The following is a 15,499-nucleotide window of genomic DNA, read 5'->3' as shown; positions in this document are numbered from 1 at the left end:
GCTAAGTGTGGGAACTTCCCATGTCCCCTGTACTGGCAGGTAAATTCTTCACCACTGGACCAATGCAATTCAGGGAGGTCCCAATGCAAGTCTTAGGAGAAGCAGATCCAAATCTCTTGTGGGTTGACCTGCTTGGAGGTCCCTCTTAGAGGTGGTACCTTTTACTATGAAGAACTCACCCAAGTGCTATCTGGTTACCAGGGTAACTCTCCAGGCCTGGCATCACCCTTTGGGTATTCTGTTCCTGCTCCCACCTCCTACTGTTACTTCTGATGGCAAGATGTCCAATCTGGTGGTCAAGGCCCCTCATTTCTAGATCTAGATCTCCAAGCTCAGTCGCATCCCTGGGCCTCAGTTTCCCATCAACAAGGCATCTGCTGCAGATGATGGGGAATCTTGAGGTCAAGAGAAGCAGGGAACAAGAAATGAGGGAGAGGGATGAAGCTAGGGGCAAGCTTGCTATAAAGCCAGAAGGGAGTTAGTCCTTTGTGAAAGGAACAGTGGAAAACAACATTTTCTCAGAAGGAAGTGGTAGAGAGAGAGAGAATGCCAGTTTCTAAGTGGGTAAATCCCTGTCTGTCTCTGACTATTGTCCAGATTCACTGAAACCCCTGCTAGATCCAAGCAGATGACCAAAAATAGTTTCCCACCCTGCCCCCGGCCCAGCTGAGCGTCTGTCCCTCGTGGGGTGTGAGGCCTCCCAGAGCTCATCTGCCACCCGTGGCCGAGCGTCTTACTAAGCAGCAGCACGTGTCAAGCACTAGGATCGCTGTATACACAGCCACGTTGATAGTGGGGAGGGAGCAGAGTCGGGGTCAGACTCCACACGCGGTATTTATAGTGAAGGTCGCTCCGTCATGTCCAACTCTTTGCGACCCCATGGACTATACAATCCATGGAATTCTCCAGGCCAGAATACTGGACTGGGTAGCCTTTCCCTTCTCCAGGGGATCTTCCCAACCCCCAGGAGATTGAACCCAGGTCTCCCGCATTGCACGCAGATTCTTTACCAACTGAGCCACAAGGGAAGCCCAAGAATACCGGAATGGGTAGCCTATCCCTTCTCCACTGGATCTTTCTGACCCAGGAATCAAACTGGGGTCTCCTGCATTGCAGGCAGATTCTTTACCAACTGAACTATCTGTATTTATAACATCCAAATAAACACCTACCCAGACAGGCCAGTAGCCCCGTTGACACTGCCGAACTTCTAGATAACTGGCAGAAATAGACTCCTGCTACGCAAGGCGCCCCATAGACCTTGGGTATAATCTGAAGACAATAATGAAAACCAAAGGCTGTTGTTGGATCTCTGTCTTTGGTAGAGGCATCTCCAGTAGCCCCACCCACTGCAAAGGGAGCTCTGAACCAGTAGTGACTTAGAACTGGTTGGGTTTCTCTCGCTTAAAAACCAAAGACTTGGCCAGGCTAACAAGAACATCAAAGACCTGGAACTCAAAAGACACATTTCTTCTATCTCCCACTGTTCTTTTAAAGATATTCTTCCCTAGATGGAAAGGCAAGCAGTGCATGACTTTTCTGATCTCCCAAGTAATACAGAGTCACTTTAAATAGCAAAGTTAATTTTATTAAGAAATGAGATAGAGAGTTTGGGATGGACATGTACACACTGCTATACTTAAAATGACTAACCAACAAGGACCTACTGTCTAGCATATGGAACTCTGCTTAGTGTTATGTAGCAGCCTGGATAGGAAGGGAGGTTGAGGGGGAATGTATACAGGTGTATGTGTGGGTGCTGCTGCTGCTAAGTTGCTTCAGTCGTGTCCGACTCTGTGCGACCCCATAGACGGCAGCCCACCAGGCTCCCCCGTCCCTGGGATTCTCCAGGCAAGAACACTGGAGGGTTGCCATTTCCTTCTCCAATGCATGAAAGTGAAAAGTGAAAGTGAAGTTGCTCAGTCGTGTCCAACTCTTAGCAACCCCATGGACTGCAGCCTACCAGGCTCCTCCATCCATGGGATTTTCCAGGCAGGAGTACTGGAGTGGGGTCCCATTGCCTTCTCCGGTATGTATGGGTGAGTCCCTGATAATTTCAGGTGAACAATGTTAACCACTGGCCCACCAGGTGAACTGTATGTTCACCTGAAACTGTCACAGCATTGTTTGTTAATTGGCTATACCCCAATACAAAATAAAAAGTTTAAACTGAAAACAAAAGAAATGACAGTGCCCAATCCTTGATAACAACCAAAGCCCCCAGCTTGATGTAACATTAAATCTCATCCCCTCTCCCAGCTGGGCAACCTCCATCTCTCCATACCTCCTCTGATGGCAGCTAGCAGCCCACTCCTCGTTGTTTAGATGTGAGCAGGGGTCAGGTGGCAATCTCAGCTTCAGCCTTTAACTTTAGGAGACGCCTGTCAAGTTCCTCAGGCAACGGTCGGGGAGTGGGAGGGATGGTATGTGTGTGTGTGTGTGTCACTCAGTCATGTCTGACTCATTGCGACCCATGGACTTGTAGCCCGCCAGACTCCTCTGAGAAGGATTATCATAAAGTCTTGGCTAGTACATCGCTGTCGGATCCTGCAACTCTGGTTGTGCAGTGGTGTCATCAGATAATTCCTGACCAACTGTGCTAAGACCTGGGGCAACCCCACAGAACCCTGGCCAGTGAACCCAAAGACAATCCCAGCATGCAGGTCTTTCTGGCATTTGCGGCAGGTGTTTCTGATGCTACATGGGTTTTTGAAAGATTCCTCACCAATCCTGAGAATCATTCTAGAAAGTGTGCATGCATGCCAAGTTGCCTCAGTCATGTCCGACTGTGACTCCATGGACTGTAGCCTACCAGGCTCCACTGTCCGTGGGATTCTCCAGGCAAGAATACTGAAGTGGGTTGACTTGCCCTCCTTCAGGGGATTTTCCTGACCCAGGGATCAAACCTGTGTCTCTTAATGTCTACCTGCATTGGCAGGCAGGTACTTTACCCACTAGCATCACCAAATGTGGCCTGTGGGTTACCCCAACCCTGAGTGGACCCAGCCTCCTCATGATGAGTGTTTCTGTTCCACCCTTTTATCAAGAGGTCGAAGAATCAGAGGGGTTCTAGGTGCCCATCTCTCCAGGCCTCCCCGGACCATAAGCCAGCTGCTAGCCCTGCCTGTAGCGAGGATCAGGAGCTAAAGCTGAGGGAATGGCCTCTGTGTGGCCGTGCACAGGTGTATATCTTTAACCACGTCATGGAGCTGATGCTTGGAGCTGTGGGGGTTGAGAAACGGGTCCCTGGCCAGATTTCTTACATGGTAGTGTCAGAAAACACCCCCAGAGATACCTCAGTTATGACAGCACAAAGCAGTCGGGCTGGGGGAGGTCACTTGTCATCTGCAGGGCCCACCCCAGCAGACGCGAGAGGAAAGCGCTATAGAAGGACCATCAGAGCAGGGGGAGTCGGAAGCTGCCTGTGGAAAAGGGACAGTCTTGGGATTAGGGGGCCTTATCCTGGACTGCTGGCTCCTTTTAAGTAATTAATTTCACTGAGTTTTAACCACAAGAGCATCTTCTGTTTTATGGTTCATGGAGAGTAGGATTTACCAGTCAGAGCAGTGGCAAAGCCTAAGGAGCTCCTGGTTACCCCCATTTCTACACGACCCCCCAAGCCCTAGTCACCTAGAAACCTACTTTCCTGTCTCTGTGGCCTTGCCTGTACCAGACATGTATAAATGGAACCAGAATCTGTGGCTTCCTTCACTTAGAATAATGTGTTCAAGGTTCATCCCTGCTGTAGCAGGAATCAGAACTTCGTTCCTTCTCATGGCTGAATACGTTTCCCTCATTCTCTGTTTACTTCAGCATTTTCTGCTCTAACACAGCAAACACATATACACAAACGGTGCCTTGGGTCTTCGTACTTATAGTGTTCCCTGATAAGGGGGTAGAGCTTTGCCCCAGTTTCCTTCTGGTACCCACTCAGCTGTCACTTCAGCAGTGCCTTCCCTGACTGCTTTATAAACAGTGACACCCCCTGCCCTACCCCTGATGCTTGTCCTCAAACCTGCTACCCTCTAATGTCCTCCGTATAGTTCTCTGATTTATATTCCTACCTCACAGAAATGTGCGGAGACTGTCGGTGTTTTCTTTGCCACATGCCCACTGGTATCGCAGTGCCTGACCCAAGGTAGAAAATAGTGGTTAAATGAAAAAAGGCAGCCAGAGCGGAATATCTCTGCTCTCTGCTAACATGTTGTGAGCCACTTCCATATATAGGTGTATAGTGGTCTCAGAGAAAGAAGGATAAATAGCATAGCTTCTATAAGGAAGGGTTGGAAGAAAAGACCAGACATCTGTAAGGAAAGGGAGGGAGGCAGGAGAGCTTTTAACAGCTTAGACTTGTTGACGGAAAAACAAAAAGCATAACATTTCCCTACCAGTCCATCTAGAGCAGCGGTCCCCAGCCTTTTTGGCACCAGGGAACAGTTTCATGGAAGACAGTTTTTCCACACACTGGGGTGAGGTGGGGATGGTATGGGGATGCTTCAAGAGCATTACGTTTATTATGCACTTTATTTCTATTATTATTCCATCAACACCTCAGGTCATCAGGTATTATATCCCAGAGACTGGGGACTCCTGCTGTAGACTGTCTCTTGATTTTTTGTCTCTTGGAGCAAAAAGGACTCAGATTACTACTAGTCACTAGATGTCAAAAGTGAATCTCTGGACGAAGGCAGGCCATTGAATCATTCAGCTGGATGCCTTTTCTTGCTTAGAAGCAGGAAATGTCATGCTGAGAAACCCTGTTTGTCAGATCCAGTACCCTTTGCCTTGTCTTGGCTCTCAGCTTGTTTCTGCTGAACCCCACAACACTTAGGAAGCTCTGTGAGGTTTTTTCCTTCTTAATGAGCATGATTCAGAGGGGAATCCCCAGGTGATCTTGCTGAAGTGTGAACCTGTTTCATACTAAACCCTAGCATAGCCTGAACACCGTCAAGCTCTCACTCCCGCACCCAGGGGCTCATTGGCCGAGCCTGGAGGTGGGGCTGGGGGACTCTACTGGAGGATTCAGCCTGCTCCAGGTCATGCCTAGCAAAGAGCCTTCCACTTGTCTAGCCAGAATGGGTTGTGAGGGGTCACTTCAGGTCTGGACTCAAGAAGATTCCAGCTTGAGCTTCTGAGCTCCTGGAGACCTACTCACTTTGGAACCAACTTGAATTCAGACAGAGCTTCCAGTAGAAGGAAGAGCTATATCTCCTGGGTTGCAGCTCCCAGGCTGGACCCCCTGTCTCTTCCCCATTGCCATTTCCCATGTGGTTTAGAAATGTATAAACTAGACATGCAGGTTCAAGGGCTGGTGGCTCCTCATGGCATGGAGGTTATCTGAATTTTGAGCAGATAGGGGTTCAAATACCAACTCCCATCATTAATGATCTGTGTGACTTGGAGAAAGTGACTTAACGTCTCTGAACTCTGGCTGCCATAATAACCTACCTTATAGAGTTCTTCATTCACTCACTTATTCACTTAGCAATTACTGAGTGCCTAGTATGCCCTGAAGCACTGTGCTATGTGCCAGGAAAATACCTTCAACAAGCCTAGAGTCTAGTAGAAAAGACATTTGAGTAAAAAAAGACATTTTATGACACAGGATGAGAACTGGCTTGACAGAGGGAGTTGAATGAATATAGAGGAGAACCAGCCCAGTTGAGGGCTGGGACGTCTCGAGGGGTGGGAACAGCCCTCATGAAAAAATGTAGTTTAGGGCCGGCTGCAGAGAAGTGCCCATTTCCTCTTCTGCCCCTCCTGGCTGCACCACCATCACAGAGCAGCTGGCAGGACCGATGAGTATTCTCGGCAGCAGTCTGGGCCAGCTGTCCCATGCCTGCCCTGGCCCCAAGCCTGCCCGGCCCCCGTGCTCCCTAGGACACTTTCCAACCAGGAGAGCCTGGAGCTCACACTTGCACTCTGGGCGGTCCCCACAGAAACCAGGGTCTGCCAGGCCTTCCCCTCCCCAGAAGGATGGGCCAGCTCTTGAAACACTGGCTGGTTTAAAGTGCATGCCAACTGCTCTTAAGTGATTATTCCCAAAGAGCCCTTGCTGGTTGATTAACATTTTTAAACTTTGTTTTACAGATAACACTAGAGTATTGTCATTTTTTTTAAGCTTGATTATCCAGGCTTTTAATTATGAGTGTTTACTTTTGTTTATGTAGAGCTGGTTGTCATCCTATCCTCTCTTCTACCCCATCTCCCAAGGATTCAGGTACCCCCAATCAGGGAAATCAGATCTCACTGTGATGCGACACCTCTGGGCAGGGCTTCCAGGCATAAGAGAACTCTTAACTGCCAACTCTTAACTATCCCCACAAAACAAATTTTTTTAAATACAGAGTTACCCAAAGTCTGTCCTCCAAAAGTGTCAAAAAAAATCCTTAACAGCCATCCAAGAAAAGACCTTTGCCATTGCAAGTGGTTCCCATCAAAATTCCCCACCCAAGATGGACTTAGTACTTTGCACGCCAATTCCATCTTTGAAGCATCCCATTCACAGAAGTCATAGCAGCTGTGATTAGCCTTGAATGGTTTTTTAAAAAATATTTACTTAGTTATTTGACTGCTCTGGGTCTTAATTGTGGCGTGTGGGATCTAGTTCCTTAATGAGGAATTGAACCCAGACCCTTTGTCTTGGGAGCGCAGAGTCTCCCAAGGAAGAGCTCCCTTGGACCACCAGGGAAGTCCCAAGCCTTGAAGGTTTTTTTTTTTTTTTTTCCTAAAGAAAAGCCTGGCACGCAGAGAAGTGAAGCCACACCAAACTGAGCCCCCATGCTCACTGCTGGAAAAAAACAAAGTTCGACTCGGGTAAAATGAGTTACCTGGCCAGTTTCTCCCTTCGGACACTAACCCGCATCCATCCCCCCAGAGGCACGTGGAAAAGGGAAGAAGTTCCATCAGGAGGCCAAGGATAAGGAAGGAAAAACGCTTTCAGCTTCTCTTGAAAGTTTTTACATTTGCCAAAGCTTTATGGTCAGGTCTCCCTGAGAAAAAGCCAAAATACACACAAGAAAATGATACAGAGAGATGCCCCCCAAGGAGAGAAATAAACGGAAATTGCATTGAGTGGGGACAAATAAAATGGCCTGTTTCTCCATGGACCTCTTAAGTATCTGTGGATCTTCTTTCCCTTTCTCTGCCCCTAGTAACAACTCTGAAGCCAGAGGAAGCTAAAAGGTTTTTGATGGGTTAAAAACAGGCTGTCCGTTAAAGGGTCAGGGCCTGGTGCTCCGGACGTCTGTCACTGAATTAACCAAATCAGTTGAGAGCTCCTGTAGTCTGACACTGAGGAGTCAGCCAGAGGAACGTCTTGATTCCATTAGGTCCAGCGGTGCTGAAAAATTAGCTATCGTTTTCTTGGCTGGGTATCTGGCCCTCTCGGGAGAAGATGGAGGCCAGGGAGCCCTCTATCAACGCTGGTCCTGAGGACACCCTCACAACCACTCTCTGAGCTAGTAACGTGGGGACAGAGTTTGCCTGTCTTGGAGGCCATGGTTTGGATTCCAGTCTGGCCCATTCCATGTGAATACTACTGAGCTGTATCATAGGAGGCTACTTCCTCTCAGGGTGAATGTTGTGAGATTAGAAGTTATAGCAGGAGGAATTCCCTTGTGGTCCAGCAGTTAGGACTCCACGCTTTCACTGCAGGGGGCACAGGGTTTCAATTCCCTGGTTGGGGAGCTAAGATCCCACAAGGTGTGTGATACCCCCAAAAAATATCAGCAGGAAAATGGTCAAAACTGACTCTGGTCAAAATTGTGGTAGACCCAGGAACTGACTGGGTAAGAACTGGAAGAACCTGAAGAGAATACATCAAAAACCAACTCAAGCAGATGCAGGGGAACCTGGGTTAGACTTATCCTTGTGTGGTGAAAAATTCAATGAACAAAAAACATTTTTTAAAATGCCCATGGCACCATATTAGCCATCTTTTAAAAAAGAATTTCACAAACCTCTACTCTGGGCTATGTGTTCAAAGTAATGAGAACTATATTTTGTTACATGAAAAGTAATACTGTCATGTGAGTGATGGCAGAAAGAGAACATAATGGCTGATATTTAAGTGCTAACTACATACCTAGCTCTATATGCAGCACTTAGTATGTATTAGTTCATTGATACAGCATCGCTATGAAAAGAAAACTGATGTTCTTGGTAGTCTTATTTCAAAGATGATAAAAGAAAAACATTTTATTGCCAAGGATAAACAGCCAGTAAGTTATAGACAGTGCAACTTTGAAAACCATGCTTTTAGTCAGTGAAATAGTTAGCTCCCTTATCTGTGGGTCCCACATCTGTGGATTCAACCAACTGCAGATTGAAAATATTCAGAAATAATCTTTAAACTCCAGAAAGTTCCAAAGAGCAAAACCTGAATTTGCTGCATGCCAGCAACTAGTTACATAGCATTTATATTCAGTTCAGTTCAGTTGCTCAGTCGTGTCGGACTCTTTGCGACCCCATGAATCGCAGCACGCCAGGCCTCCCTGTCCATCACCAACTCCTGGAGTTCACTCAAACTCACGTCCATCAAGTCGGTGATGCCATCCAGCCATCTCATCCTCTGTCGTCCCCTTCTCCTCCTGCCCCCAATCTCTCCCAGCATCAGGGTCTTTTCCAATGAGTCAACTCTTCACATGAGGTGGCCAAAGTACTGGAGTTTCAGCTTTAGCATCATTCCTTCCAATGAACACCCAGGACTGATCTCCTTTAGAATGGACTGGTTGGATCTCCTTGCAGTCCAAGGGACTCTCAAGAGCCTTCTCCGATACCACAGTTCAAAAGCATCAATTCTTCAGCATTCAGCTTTCTTCACCGTCCAACTCTCACATCCATACATGACCACTGGAAAAACCATAGCCTTGACTAGACAGACCTTTGTTGGCAAAGTAATGTCTCTGCTTTTTAATATGTTATCTAGGTTGGTCATAACTTTCCTTCCAAGGAGTAAGCATCTTTTAATTTCATGGCTGCAATCACCATCTGCAGTGATTTTGGTTATATTTATATTAGGTTATTGTAAATAACTTGGGGATGATTTACAGTGTACAGAGGATGTGCCTGGGGTTTATGCAAATACCACTCCATTTTATATAACGGACTTGAGCATCTTCAGATTTTAGTATCCAAGGAAGGTCCTGGAACGAAGCCCCTGAGGATACCCAGGGTCAACTGTACTGTTTCCCATAAATAGGAGATGTTTAAAACAAGTGACTTTATTTTTAAATTCCAAAGAGTAGCTGGGTGGCATTTCAAGGATTTATAGTGCTGACCTTCACTCCATGCTTTGGATGCAGAAGGCCCACACACATGCCCCTCCTTTGGTAAGGGAAGGCAGAAAAGGAAGCCAAGATAAAGACAGATATACAGAGTCAGGACTAGCACTGAGGCCTCCTGACTTCCAAGTCGGAGTTCTCATCCCTAAAACTGATGAACCAAAACCAGGGAGTCTCAGCAATGCTCATGAATATTGATTCTGAGACAAGAGTACAAGACATATTTCATAAATTGGTATGGTGCCTCCATGGAGTTGTTTGTTTTTTTTTTTAATACTATTTATTTTGGTTGCACTGGCTCTTCATTGCTGCACGCAGGCTTTCTCTAGTTTCGGCAAGCAGGGGCTACTCTTTGTTGCAATGTGTGGGCTTCTCATTGCAGTGGTTTTTCCTGATGTAAAACACAGGCTCTGGGCGCACAGGCTTAGTTGCTCTGCAGCATGTGGAATCTTCCCAGACCAGGGATCAAACCTGTGTCCCCTGCATTGGCAGGCGGATTCGTTACCACTGCACCACCAGGGAAGTCCCTCCCTAGAACAAAAGCCTGATACCGAAACTCTAGGAGGTTTGAAACTCCATCACGGAGTTAGTTCCTGTGCCATGGATAGTCTGCGTTATGTATGTCACATCCTCCCAACAAGCGCCTTAGACATAGAGACACATGGGAGGCATGTCCTTCCTCTGTCCTCTTCGCACAGGTTTATGCAGAGTAGACACCACAACTTGAATGTTCGAAAGAGGAATGGGGACTGGATGTTACCTAAATCCCCAGGGCCTTGTTTCAAGCATAAAATACTGGCTTGGCCAAAAAGTTCATTTCGGTTTTTCCGTAAGATGGTGTAGAAAAACCCAAACAAAGTTGCTTACCAGCCCAATATTTTGAATACCCATGCAACTGATATAAAAACCTCCGGCATAGAGTGTTTAACCCATTAAAAACAGCACTGCTTCTGTTGTTCGTAGAATTAGTTCCTGAATGACAGGGGAGCCTCATCAGGGGACTCCTGTAAAAGTTTCTGAGTGTGCAGGCTTGGGGGTTTTCTGTGCTGTTCTCCTATTTTAATTCAAGTCCATCCAGTTGGGGTTGAGTGACTTCTTTTGTGCTGTATCCGTCTCAGTGTGTATCAGCTCATGTTTATTTGCTGAAGGTATAAATACACCTGGAGATGACAGTGACAACTTCTAGAGGGTGAACAGAGCAAAAGTGAAATCAGGCAGTGGTTTTCTATTGGTATTTTTCATCCTGAGCTCCAAAGTTATTCCTGGCCTGATTCTCATTCTTCTTATAATACAAGAGAACTCCTTGCTGGTGTTTGCAAAGCAGGAGGCCAAGAACCTTTGGAGGAGTGATGACTTACTTAACCATCGGCTGGAAACAACTCTGTTCTCACTCATTGCCAGATCCCCCTGGTGTGTTAGGAAGAGCCCACAAGAGTGGGCCTGACATCAGTTACTCATTTAACCTCTGCCAGTCCCTTAACTTCTCCCCTCTGGGCTTGCTTTATCTGTGGGAGTCGGGGGCTGGCCAGATGGCCCCCGGGATTCAGTATAATGGCCCCTCTAGAAGCAGCAGGAAGTTACTCAGAGAGAGGTCATTAAGAGGCTCGGTGACTCAGCCTCAGGGACAGGAGGAAGACGAGCCCCCACCCCCTCAAGTCCTGCTCAAGAATCAGAGCCACTAGCCGGCTTCCTCTCGAGCCTTTATTTCCGTCTCATTTCGAGAGCTCACCCATCACCCCACGTGCTGTGCTGGCGCCCAGTAAACAGTGGCTACGGAGGAAGTCTCAGGGAGTCAAGGCCCTTTGGCCCATCCCCACTACGCCTTCACCCACTCCGAAAGAACAGGACATGAGTCCTTCCCAGCCCTGACCTCCAGTGTACACAGGATGTGGGAATCAGGCAGACCAGCTAATGGGATCCAGGAACCTGGTCCGGCTTGTTAAGTGTTTTTAGTGTACTCTGCTGCACTCAGGGCACAGAAGCTGTATTTATTAGCCACTCTTGTCTGCTTTCTGTGCATAAACATTTTCCATCTCTTTTACACATCACATTGAGCCCCAGCAAGGGGAACTGGAGGACCTATGTTTGCTTGGGAACTACACATCTGGGTCAGAAGCCACAAATCCACATCCACGACCACCCGTGGTTCCAATCATGGCAACAGGCACGGTCTCCATAAAACCACTTCTGGAAGGTTTCTCTTCTTTTTTGTTTTCCGTGCAAGGCCAAATTATTAAGTCTGTTCTTAATCATGATTGTTACTTGTTAGTCCTGGATGGAAAGCTGCTGATACTGAAGCATCTCTGTGTAGAAAACCAGAGGAAGCCAGGACTCTAAGGCGAGAAAGGAGTAATATGTGTTATCATTTACAGCCTGTAAAGGAAAGAAAAGCTGCTGTATAGGATGGAAAAGATGTGGCTTATACTTCCTACCTAGCTGCTCGTTTGTAAAAAAAAAAAAAAAAAATCATTCCACTTGTAAAGTTAACCATCCATTAGTGAGTAAGAGCTGTTCCCACTAATTGGTGGACCCCGTAGGGAAAGGAACATAGTTAGAGGTTAGAGTAATGGGCCAGGTGCCCTTGACTCTTATTTCTGGTTCCTTCACTGACTTGCTGTGTGGCCTTGGGCATTTTCCCCTCATTTCTCTGGGCCTCATTTTCCCCAAGAAGAAAGTTTCCTACTTGCTCTTCTTGGGGGTGGGGAGGATGCTAAAAGATCAAAGAAGAGGCGTCTGCTTTTTAAAGATGCCCCAATGAAGTGCATTAAGCCTTTTTCATAGGTATTAATTAATAAGTCCTTTGATTACTGATAGACCTGTGTTTGAGATTTTAGGTAGCTCCTTGGGCAGAATTGGCCATAGGAATTAGCCAAACTCCTAAGGGATCTAGCCCAGCTGTAACCATATTTATATGTCCAATGAGTTCTTTATGTGGATTTCCAAAACATGTTGGTGTCTTTAGCTGGTGGCTGGGTTATGATGGCTGCAGTGAGTCAAAGGGGTTCTTTTGAAGTGACACGGATGATCAAGGGCTGCCCCCAGACCAGCGCCTCGGAGCCTCGTGTACCCTGTTCACAAAGGGGAGGCCAAGCCAAATGTCTGCTGTTTATCTGCTTGTTGTTCTACTCTACCAGCCTCAGAGGGAGGGTTTAGTAGGCACAGCCTCAGAACGGTGGGCACAGGGGCCCTCGAGCACAAGAGGCCACGTTGATGCGTGGGGCGTCCAGCTGCCTGCATCCCCCTGCTTGTTCCCAAGCACTCCAGGTACCCCCAGGTGTGGGAGGAAAGGTCCCTCATGAGCACCTCCTTTTGGGTTCCTGGAACCTTCCTGGCCTGGAAAATTACCCTCCTTTCCTCCCTTCCCCGTGTTTTCATTTACAAAAAAAGAAGAAAATAAGGAAAAAACCCTGCCTAGAACAAACAGGAGGCAAAGCCACTGTTCTGCTCCTGTGGGAAATGTCTACAGATGCTGGGAGCTGGGCCGGCAGGGTTCCATGCTGAGGCAGGAGTCTGCAATGCACCATCAGTAGGCAGAAGGGCCACAGCAGACACAAGGTTGTGTTCTGGTCCTTGGCAGACACGAGGCTCTCCACTCCAGGGGCATGGGGAGTACTTTTGGGGAACGCCCGGCATAAGTTCTGTTTTAAAAAGCCAGGGAGGGAGGAATTGCCAGGGAACCCACCCCCTGAGTGTTGGGCTTTGGGAGTTTTCACCAGGAAGGAGGGAGCTCCCAGCCCGAGGCCCATGTGAGGTGCTTGTCAGTGCACCAGCGCCAAGAGGATAAAGCCCAGGAGGTCTGCCCATCAGATGCATGTTCCCCCACATGTTGTCCCCCAAAGACAGTGCCCGAGGCATGAGCATCAGTTAGGACCAGTGGCATAATCTGCAGGGCCCAGGACAAATGAAAATTCAGGGCTTGTTGATCAAGCTTATTGAGACTTTTGAGATGGAGACAGCAGAATGTTAGACCAAGCACAGGGCCCTCGGGTCACACACCTGAGAAACAGGTCCTGGCCGAGGCTCCACCTTACCTGGCCAGGTGGGTGCCACACACATGCTGCAAGTCCCCCTCAGGGATCAGCCATCTCCTACCCACCCCTCTCTTTGGAGAAAAGGGGATGGGGTGTAGGCAGGATACTAAATCCATACACTTCAGATTTCTGGGACTTTTATTTTCTTAAACCCCAATGACAGGGCTAGAAGTTAAAAAAAAAAAAAAAAAAAAGCTTAATAATTTTGGCTGTTCTGGAGTTAATCTACTTCATTTGCCAGGATTTGGGAGAAGTAAGAGCAACTAGAATTGCACTGAGACCTGAGTTCACTGAGCATTTACTTTGTACCGTGCTAAGGATCTCTGTTGCTTCTACCTTAGAAGCGTTATTGCCATTTTACAGATGGGAAAACTGAGGCTAAAGGCGATGCGGTCACTTACCTGATGTCACACAGTTTGGATGTAGGGGACTCAGGATTCAAACAAACGTAGCTGGACTCCACAGCATCTGCCTGGCCACTTTGTTCTGTGTACTGCCTACCTCCAGGTTACAAGGTCAGGGAGCTGTTAGTTCTGGTGCTTGTGTGTCTGTGGCCAAGTTCAAGTGGAACCTCGGTAAATACCTATCAGTGGGGAATCCGAGAGGAACTCTGTGCATTTCACTAAGGGGTTTACCAGAGCATCAGATAAGATGAGCATCAGATAAGGCTCAGATCTGGGACTCAAGTCATCGACTACACAGGTGGCTTTTCATCTGTGATTGGACACAACGCTCTCTGAGCTCCGGTAGGACTTGCTTTCCTTGGAAATGACCTGAAAGGAGAAAAGGAAGTACAATTTTCCTTGGACTTCAGAGCAAAATGTACTCTGAGCTGTAAACAAAAGAGATGGCCCTGAAATCAGAGAAAATCCATGTCCTCCTCCCCGTTAGGCAGACAGAATCATTGTAAGATTCTGCAGAGCAGGTTGTGAGAAGGCAGCCTTGCCAGAAACAGTTTTTATTCCAGCCCAGTTTGACAACAAGGCGGAGTCCTTTGGCCAGGCCTGTGTCTTGGGCCTGGCAAGGAGGGTTGATGGGACACAGAAATTGTTGTCTTGCAGGAGAGAATGTGAGCAGATCAGAAAGTGTCAGGGGTGTCAGGTGAGAGGATCCTGGGTCTAAGATAAGACCCTGAAAAGCATCTGCCTTAACTCAGTGGGCAAAACAAGGGAGGACCAGGGGTAAAAATCAGCCACTTGCAGGGTGAAGGTCTGTTTGGCCCTTCTTTGGGCTAAACAAACTCAAATTCTATCGAAGGGACTGCAGTATTGCATCAGATACAAATATGAATGCTATGGGCATCACTTGAACTTCTTTTGACATTTCCCTCAGAGTTGAAGTAACTTTCTTTTTCATCCAGTGTAAGAACCCCCTCACAGAGCAATGTTGCCACCCTAATTACTCCCAAACATCTTAGTGAACAGACTCGCTCAGCCAAGGAAGAATGTCCACCAGGCCCTTCAGGGCCTTTGGGCAGCGCCAGGAACTCGGTTTAGCTTCCACTGTTCAGAACAGCCCTAATTTCACTCTCCAGCGCCCCAGTGGCCACAAGCCCCTGGCTGCAGCGTCCCGCTAGCCCTGATTTTCTTTGTGCTGAAGAAAGAAGCTGGGCTTGTCAGGCTTCTGTGGTTATCTGGAGTCGCCTGCCCCCAAATAGGGTCCGAGCAGCCCCTACCCTTGGAGGGGAAGCTTCCCCGGCCGCCCCAGATCACCAGGGCGAGTCCAGCCGCTGACACATTAGTGGGCGGGAAGTGGAGTCCCGAGGGGAGGCTGGGAATGCGAGTGCCTTACCACTGGAGCACTGCAGGGAGGAAGCCGGATCAGCACTGCAGGCAGATGGCTACTACTCCCTCCTGAGAGCGCCGGCTCCCTCCCTCCCTCCGCCAGCCCGCCCTCCACTCCCCCTCCTCCCCCTCGCCTTGGAGGGAAAACTGCAGAGCCGGGAACTGTCTTGGAGAATTCAACAAAGGCCCAGCAGAGCCGGGGAACCACTTGAAAAGAACTTGTTTTGTTCCTGTTGAGAAGCCTGCAGGAAAATCCACACCCACGTTGCCAGGGTTGAACTGGAGAGCTGTGTGTGTGTGTGTGTGTGTGTGTGTGTGTGAAGCAAGAGGCATAGGAGGTGCAAACAACTGTACGGGTTCAGCTCTGATAAGGAAACTGCCAGCTGTAAGTTCAGCCACA

At 48.0% G+C, this 15,499-nt stretch overlaps 1 protein-coding gene and 1 long non-coding RNA gene across 13 annotated transcripts in view; one reads left to right on the top strand and one right to left on the bottom strand.

Moving 5' to 3' along the window:
* The window catches only part of FRMD4A (FERM domain containing 4A), a 750,010-nt gene that overhangs the window by 659,442 nt on the left and 75,069 nt on the right, over nucleotides 1-15,499 (top strand). The window lies entirely within an intron of this gene.
* On the bottom strand, nucleotides 8,241-15,161 carry LOC109567966 (uncharacterized). The gene is made up of 3 exons (XR_002182157.2): nucleotides 15,107-15,161; nucleotides 13,717-14,088; nucleotides 8,241-11,617 (listed from the first exon to the last, which is right to left on the bottom strand). It is a non-coding gene; the product is annotated as an uncharacterized lncRNA (long non-coding RNA).

This window comes from Bos indicus, chromosome 13 (assembly GCF_029378745.1).
Source record: "Bos indicus isolate NIAB-ARS_2022 breed Sahiwal x Tharparkar chromosome 13, NIAB-ARS_B.indTharparkar_mat_pri_1.0, whole genome shotgun sequence".
In the NCBI taxonomy this organism is placed as follows: Eukaryota; Metazoa; Chordata; class Mammalia; order Artiodactyla; family Bovidae; genus Bos; species Bos indicus.
This window is presented reverse-complemented; position numbering and strand designations above follow the sequence as displayed.